The sequence below is a fragment of the Lepisosteus oculatus genome, chromosome 14 (assembly GCF_040954835.1).
Source record: "Lepisosteus oculatus isolate fLepOcu1 chromosome 14, fLepOcu1.hap2, whole genome shotgun sequence".
Taxonomy (NCBI): Eukaryota; Metazoa; Chordata; class Actinopteri; order Semionotiformes; family Lepisosteidae; genus Lepisosteus; species Lepisosteus oculatus.
Genome location: NC_090709.1, coordinates 24,460,254 through 24,468,211, shown reverse-complemented (window position 1 = coordinate 24,468,211; position 7,958 = coordinate 24,460,254).

The following is a 7,958-nucleotide window of genomic DNA, read 5'->3' as shown; positions in this document are numbered from 1 at the left end:
CAAGTGGATGTCTAGAAACGGAAGAGTGGTGGAAGATATGTTAACCGTATATTTGAGGGACGGGTGGAAGTTGGTGAAATGGTGCAGGAAGAACTCAAGCTGATCGTTGGAGCATGTGGCGGCACCGACGCAGTCATCAATATATCGCTTGTAGAGGTCAGGGACATAGCCAGTGTAGGAAGCGAAGAAGCGTTCTTCTACCCAGCTGACAAAAATGTTGGCATAGCTGGGTCCCATCCTGGTGCCCATGGCAACTCCACTGACCTGTTGGTAAAAAAGATTATTGAAAGAGAATGCGTTCAGTGTGAGGACCAATTCTGCACGGCGTACCAGGGTGTGGGTGGGTGGATCAAGCACTGTGCGTTTGTCCAGTGTGTGCTTGAGGGCTGTAAGGCCGTCATTATGGGGAATGACGGTGTACAGAGATGTGATGTCCATGGTAAAAATGTAGCATTCGGTACCCTGAAATTGGAAATCATTAAAAAGTTGGAGCGCGTGGTTGGTGTCTTTGATGTATGAGGGAAGATCTTCAACCAGCGGTCTCACGAGGCTGTCGAGAAAGGCTGAGATGTAAGTAGTTGGACAGTTACATGCTGATACGATGGGGCGTCCAGGGGTGTCCGGTTTGTGGATTTTGGGGAGGAGGTAAAATTGAGATACCTGTGGATGTTCCATGATGAGCCGGTTCGCCTCCTGGGGGAGCTCGTTACTGCTGATAAAAAGGGAAATGGTGGATACCACTTCCTTTTGGTAGTCAGTGGTAGGGTCCTGTTGGAGAGGGAGGTAGGCAGAAGTGTCAGTTAGTTGTCTAGAGGCTTCAAAGATATATAGATCCTTACGCCACACCACAACAGCACCTCCTTTGTCCGCTGGTTTGATGACAATATCATCCCTGTTGCGGAGAGACTGGAGCGCCTGATTTTCTCCTTGGGTGAGGTTAGACCTATGTTTACTGGGTATAGGGAGTGCCTTGGGAGCTTGATTAGTGCATTGGTTGATGAAATAATCAACTGGTGGAAAACGGCCAGAGGAGGGAGTCCAACAGCTCTGTTTGGGATTAATGTTGTTAATGACATCAATAACCGGGTTGTTATCAGCTGCCTGTGAAGAGAAATTGTCGGCAAAATGTGCTCTGAGACGGATCCTGCGGTAAAAGCGGTTAAGGTCGACATTGGTCTGGGGGATGTCCAGTTTCCTGGGAACTGGTACAAAACTGAGCCCTTTGCTGAGGAGGGATCGCTCATCCTGTGAAAGGGAAAGGTCAGAAGGTATGGTGACAACAAGGTTAGGGTTGGTGAGGGTGTTCGGGGTGTTGATGGTTTTCTTCTGTAGAAGATGACTGAGTTTTTTGTCCTTCTCTGTAGTGAGAAACTGGTAGAGTTTAGAGTTGAGAGATCTAATGAGGTTAGTTATGAAGGGAAGATGATGTGGAGCTGTCAGCCGTAGAAATTCCTTAGCCTCTTTGATGTTGTTGTCGGAAAGGATAATCTGTTTTTTGAGGGAGAAAATGGTAGAGAGCATTAGTTTCCTAGAAAATTGTTTTAGAAGTCTCTGAGTGTTACTCTGGGTGGTATCAGAGTCAAAAGAAAAGGTATTAAATTTAAGGCGAAATCCTTTAGGGATGATATTATGTCGACGACATCTGTAAAGGAATAGAAGGTGGTTAGAAAGCCTGGTCTTGGAACAGATAGCTGTAAAGAGACGGAATGCTGGTTTAGTGAGAGAAGCGGGCAAGTGGCCCAGGGAGGAAGAGAAGGTATGACGAAGAGATCTAGAAAAAGATACCGGGGTAAAGTTAGCTTGAAGTTCGAAAACGATTTTGGCACGCCTGTAGCGCTTTCACGAGATCTCTTAGAGTTACAAAAACACTTGCTTTGTGTATAAAATACATTGTGGATGATTTCTCAGCCTTTACTTTTTCGTTTTTATGACATTTTTTTGACCAAGCACGAATATGCTTTTGTCCATATCTCCGCAACGGAAGCACAGAACGCCTTCAAACCAAAAGCATTTTAAAGACCACGACTTGTGGATATTTCCACAGCCTTTACATCAATCTATCGGTGAGCTAATTATCTTTTTTTAAACCTCCGGTTTTTCATCGATGCGTAATTACGCACGAACTGGAACCCAGGGGACCGCTGTGTGCACACGTTCACAAAGCGAGAAATACTGTTCAATACGGCTTCATGCGAAAAACCCGTATATGACCATAGGAAGCAGAACAGCGCGGTCTCCAATTACCCAGACTGTAAGCACGGGAATAAAGCTTTGTTTGATTTCTGAAACCCTTCCTTTACGTCCTGTTTTCATTCAGGTAAGGGTCAACTATATTGAAAATACTACTGACAGCAGGAAGATTAAAATATTCTTTACTCAGCAGCTTATTAAAAACAGCTCCCATGATGTTCAAACCGATTTTTTACACAGAACACCGACACAGCTTTGTGTTCTGAATCTCTTTTTCTCTTGCTTTTATTTAATGTGGCACAATGCACTGGGATAGGGGTATTCTGTTCACAAACCAATAGCATTTAAACCACAGCACCCACAATGCTGCAGGTAAGTGTTTTGCACACTAAGCAGGTCATCTGACTATTCCCAGCTTTGTTTTGGGTTATGGAACCTTTATTTTTTTATGATTTTCTGAAGATAACACTACAGGTGGGATGGGTGGGTTGTCTTCATGGCTCAATAGCATTTCAAATACAGCACCCACACTGCTGAAACCAAGTGTTTTACACACCAGACAGGCCCCCGAACCTCATACAACCTTACTGTGGCTGTGGCCCCTTTCTTTATTTTGTAATGAGTTTCTGAAGATAACACTACAGGTAATACACTGGGACGGGTGGGTCGTCTTCATGGCTCAATAGCATTTCAAATACAGCACCCACACTGCTGAAACCAAGTGTTTTACACACCAGACAGGTCCCCTAACCTTATACAACCTTTCTGTGGTTGTGGCCCCTTTATTTATTTTTTTAATAAGAATTTTAGTTTTTCAATATGGCACCATTAGACAGGCGGTACATGGGGATTGGGGGGTGCTATTCATGAGTCAATAGCTCTTCAAGCACAACAGCCACAGTGCTGCAACCAGGTGTTTTACACCAGACATTTCCCCTAACCTTATACAACCTTGCTTTGAGTTGTGGAACATTTCTTTATTTTTTAATGTTTTTTTTTTACTGTAATCAAGTGTTGTGCTCACTAGGCAGGCCTCCTGACCTTTCACAGTCATGCTTTGTTGTGTGCAACTTTAATTATCTTTTTAGGATTTTTTGAACATGGCAACTTCCACCGAGACGGGTGGGGGGTGTGGGGGTGCTCTTCAATAGCTTTTTCATCTATACACACAAACGGATGTAACCAAGACACTCAGAACCTGTCACGCAGGGGCTGACTGCTGAGGATAGGGATCCAATGCGGTGCCCTTGGTAGGGTTGGCGCGAGACGCAGGCGTAGTCGGAGTAAACAGGCAGGGGCCCGAGTCCGGGAAGGCGTAGTACAGGCGTAGGCACAGAATCGACAGGCGAAGGCGTAGTCGAGGGACTGGCAGGGGTCGGAGTCCGGGAAGGCGTAGAAGTTGCGTCGGTAGGCAGAGGCGTAAATGAAGAGACAGGCTGGGGTCAGGATCCGAGAAAGCGTAAAACAGGCGAAGGTACAAAATCGAGTGGCTAAAGCAGTTGTCGGAAAAGCGGGGTCGAGGTCCAGGGGAGAAGTCATAGTAAGGCAAAGGCGTAGTTAGTAGGTAAGCTCCGGGAGAGAATCTCAATCGTGAGCAATGACCGGGGGACAGATGAGGGTTTAAGTAGAGGACTGATTGACATGTGCACGTTTGGTATGGGGAGAGCTCGAGGGAATGCGGGAGCGCTTGCCTGCGTGAGGGAGATTCATGACAGAACCAACAGAATCAACCTGAACTCATAGAAAAACAAGAATGCCCCCAAGACACCTGAATCCCCCTCCTGGACCACTCTGGTATCAACACCCCCAAACCCATCCATACCAGCTTACAAGATTCAGAATCGGTGCAACCCTCCAACCTGGACCAAGAGCAGGATGGGACAAGAACCTGCACCACACTACGTACACAGGTTTGTATTTTTGGCTGAAGATGAAAATGTCTAACATAGATTGTTTTGGTTCTAGCAAACAATAAAAATAGTTGTTAAAATCCAAACACACATAATGAGATCACTCTCTGTCAGTATGTGTAACATTCTGGGTCTGGGCTCCTCTGTATTTGGGCTAAAGAGAGTTCAACAACATTTATTAAATGCACTGACATCATAATCTGACAAGATCCATTGTTTAGGGGAGACTTGACCACCCACTGTCCCCCTGGTATCGTGAAGCTCATTGTCCTTTAGCTTTCCAAAACCAGAATCACTTGGGACTCCGGGGGGATCGGTGTATGCAAAATATGAATTCCTTATGCAAGAAATTGTATATGGTCAATAAAGCGATCATATCTTATCAGCAGATGGTAATCTCCAAGGAACAAGTAATAGGTTTATTCCACGCTGAAAAATGATCAAATGATTGATGAACCCAAGTGATTTGAAAGAAATGTTAAACAACTCAAAGCGAGGTTGTATAAGGTTAGGGGAGCTGTCTGGTGTGTAAAACACCTGGTTGCAGCACTGTGGCTGTTGTGCTTGAAGAGCTATTGACTCGTGAAGAGCACGATGTACTATCCCCATGTACCGCCTGTCTAATGGTGCCATATTGAAAAACTCATAAAAAAATAAAGAAAGGGGCCACAACCACAGCAAGGTTGTATAAGGTTCTGGGGGCTGTCTGGTGTGTAAAACACCTGGTTTCAGCAGTGTGGCTGTTGTATTTGAAATGCTATTGAGCCATGAAGATGACCCACCTGTCCCAGTGTATTACATGTAGTGTTATCTTCAGAAAATCATAAAAAAATAAAGAAAGGGGCCACAGCCACAGCAAGGTTATATAAAGTTAGGGGGCCTGTCTGGTGTGTAAAACACTTGGTTTCAGCAGTGTGGGTGTTGTATTTGAAATGCTATTGAGCCATGAAGACTACCCACCTATCGCACTGTGTTACCTGTAGTGTTATCTTCAGAAAATCATAAAAAATTAAAGAAAGGGGCCACAGCCACAGCAAGGTTGTACGAGGTCCGGGGGCCTGTCTGGTGTGTAAAACACTTGGTTTCAGCAGAGTGGGTGCTGTATTTGAAATGCTATTGAGCCATGAAGACGACCCACCTGTCCCAGTGTATTACCTGTAGTGTTATCTTCAGAAAATCATTACAAAATAAAGAAAGGGGCCACAGCCACAGTAAGGTTGTATGAGGTTTGGGGGCCTGTCTGGTGTGTAAAACACTTGGTTTCAGCAGAGTGGGTGCTGTATTTGAAATGCTATTGAGCCATGAAGACGACCCACCCGTCCCAGTGTATTAGCTGTAGTGTTATCTTCAGAAACTCATTACAAAATAAAGAAAGGGGCCACAGCCACAGTAAGGTTGTATGAGGTTCGGGGGCCTGTCTGGTGTGTAAAACACTTGGTTTCAGCAGTGTGGGTGCTGTATTTGAAATGCTATTGAGCCATGAAGACAACCCACCCATCCCACCTGTAGTGTTATCTTCAGAAAATCATAAAAAAATAAAGGTTCCATAACCCAAAACAAAGCTGGGAATAGTCAGATGACCTGCTTAGTGTGCAAAACACTTACCTGCAGCATTGTGGGTGCTGTGGTTTAAATGCTATTGGTTTGTGAACAGAATACCCCTATCCCAGTGCATTGTGCCACATTAAATAAAAGCAAGAGAAAAAGAGATTCAGAACACAAAGCTGTGTCAGTGTTCTGTGTAAAAAATCGGTTTGAACATCATGGGAGCTGTTTGTAATAAGCTGCTGAGTAAAGAATATTTTAATCTTCCTGCTGTCAGTAGTATTTTCAATATAGTTGACCCTTACCTGAATGAAAACAGGGCGTAAAGGAAGGGTTTCAGAAATCAAACAAAGCTTTATTCCCGTGCTTACAGTCTGGGTAATGGGAAACTGCGCTGTTCTGCTTCCTATGGTCATATATGGGTTTTTCGCATGAAGCCGTATTGAACAGTATTTCTCATGTTGTGAACATGTGCACACAGCGGTCCCCCGGGTTCCAGTTCGTGCGTAATTACGCATCGATGAAAAACCGGAGGTTTAAAAAAAGATAATTAGCTCACTGATAGTTTGATGTAAAGGGTGTGGAAATATCCACAAGTCGTGGTCTTTAAAATGCATTTGGTTTGACGGCGTTCTGTGCTTCCATCGCGAAGATATGGACAAAAGAATATTCGTGCTTGGTCAAAAAAATGTGATAAAAACAACAAAGTAAAGGCTGAGAAAGCATCCACAATGTATTTTATACACAAAACAAGCATTCTCGCAACTCTAAGAGGTTTCGTGAAAGCGCTAGAGGCGTGCCAAAATCGTTTTCGAACTTCGAGCTAACTTTACCCCGGTGCTTGACCTACATGTATGAGGTCCCAGGTTCAATCCCTAGCATCTTCAAGTGCTTTATGTTACTGTGCTCACATCGCAGTCTTCTGTCGAGTGAGAACTCTTTGCTCGTGTTCATAGAGAGCCAGGTTTACACAATTAAACTCGAAGTGCTACAGTGTTCTCTGCAGTTTTAGATGTACCTCCAAAGCATTTAGTTCTGTTAACTACCAAAGAATGTGAACTAATTTAAAGTCACATTCAGGAAATCCAGAGAACGTCTTCACACTTGTCGTGGCTGTTGCAGAAAAACCTCACCCGGGATTTCCTGAGAGATCATTCACCGAGCGAGTCCTCCCTCTGGATTCCGCACTGAGCTGAAAGCTGCGCGAATTCCTCACTGCGTGTCCTGTACTGTTGTAGTGGAAATCTAATGAGTTAATTGATTCTTAAAAATGTAGAGAGCTTTGCAAAAAAATATATTGGTGCTTTTAGATAATATTTCAAGGATATAACTGCTATGCTACAGTACGTGCAGAATTTTAGAAAACAGTTCGTCAACAAAGTACACTGTTTAGGTTAGTTTAGAAGACAATGTACCAAAACAATATATGCTGTCTGGGTCATTAGAATTAGCTGAAAGTAACTGATAAACTTTGAATAACAAATCTAGTGTTTTTCTCTCGCTCTATGAGGTAATTTGTTTTCTGTTAGAGAAAGGGGAAGTTTTAGAAGGGACCAAGTGCTGAACTTTTTTTACAGCGCAAAGTCTTATAAAAACCCTGTACTGCTTGTAACTAATTGAGTCTCTGATGCACTTTGCGAAGTGGCAGCAGGGCTCCCAATATTGCAATATTGAAATAAAGACCTTACTCAGGTGAGAACTCTCTCTTGTGGCTTCCTTGATAGTTAAATTTCCACGACAGTTTGGGGGCTCGTCCGGGATCACAAACCTGAACGCGGACGGCTGCTGAAACTCCATCCGGGCCCGGACAATTTTAGAAAATTGGACGAACCTCGGAGGATAAACTGTTTGTCCTTCCTGAGACGCGTCTGGAGAATTCACGGCTGTCTGACGTCAGTAAGTGATCCTTTTAACGAATTTTTGTTTTGAAACGATTTATAAGATTATTTTCTGCGGTTTTATAGCAGAGAAAGAGGAGGCCGGTGAGGGTGTTCTCACGCGGGCGGTTTGATGAGTCCGGGACTCATAAAGAACTTATCTTAATACAGACGTGTGGTTTTTGCTCTGCGGAGTAGTTAATGTGATAAGGTTCTAAAGTAAGGCACCGATCGGTAAAAATGGGAAATGAAAATTCGAAGACGAAAACAGGACCGAGCGGTCCAGCGAAGTACATGTACAGGGAATTTGGAGAAAGGGGAATAAAGTGTCTTCCGTTGTGGAGTAAGTTAGGTTTTTCAGAAAATGGTAGTTTTAGTACCAAGCAGATACAACAACTAGAAGAACAGTTAAAAGAAAAAGGAGAAGAAGGGAAAT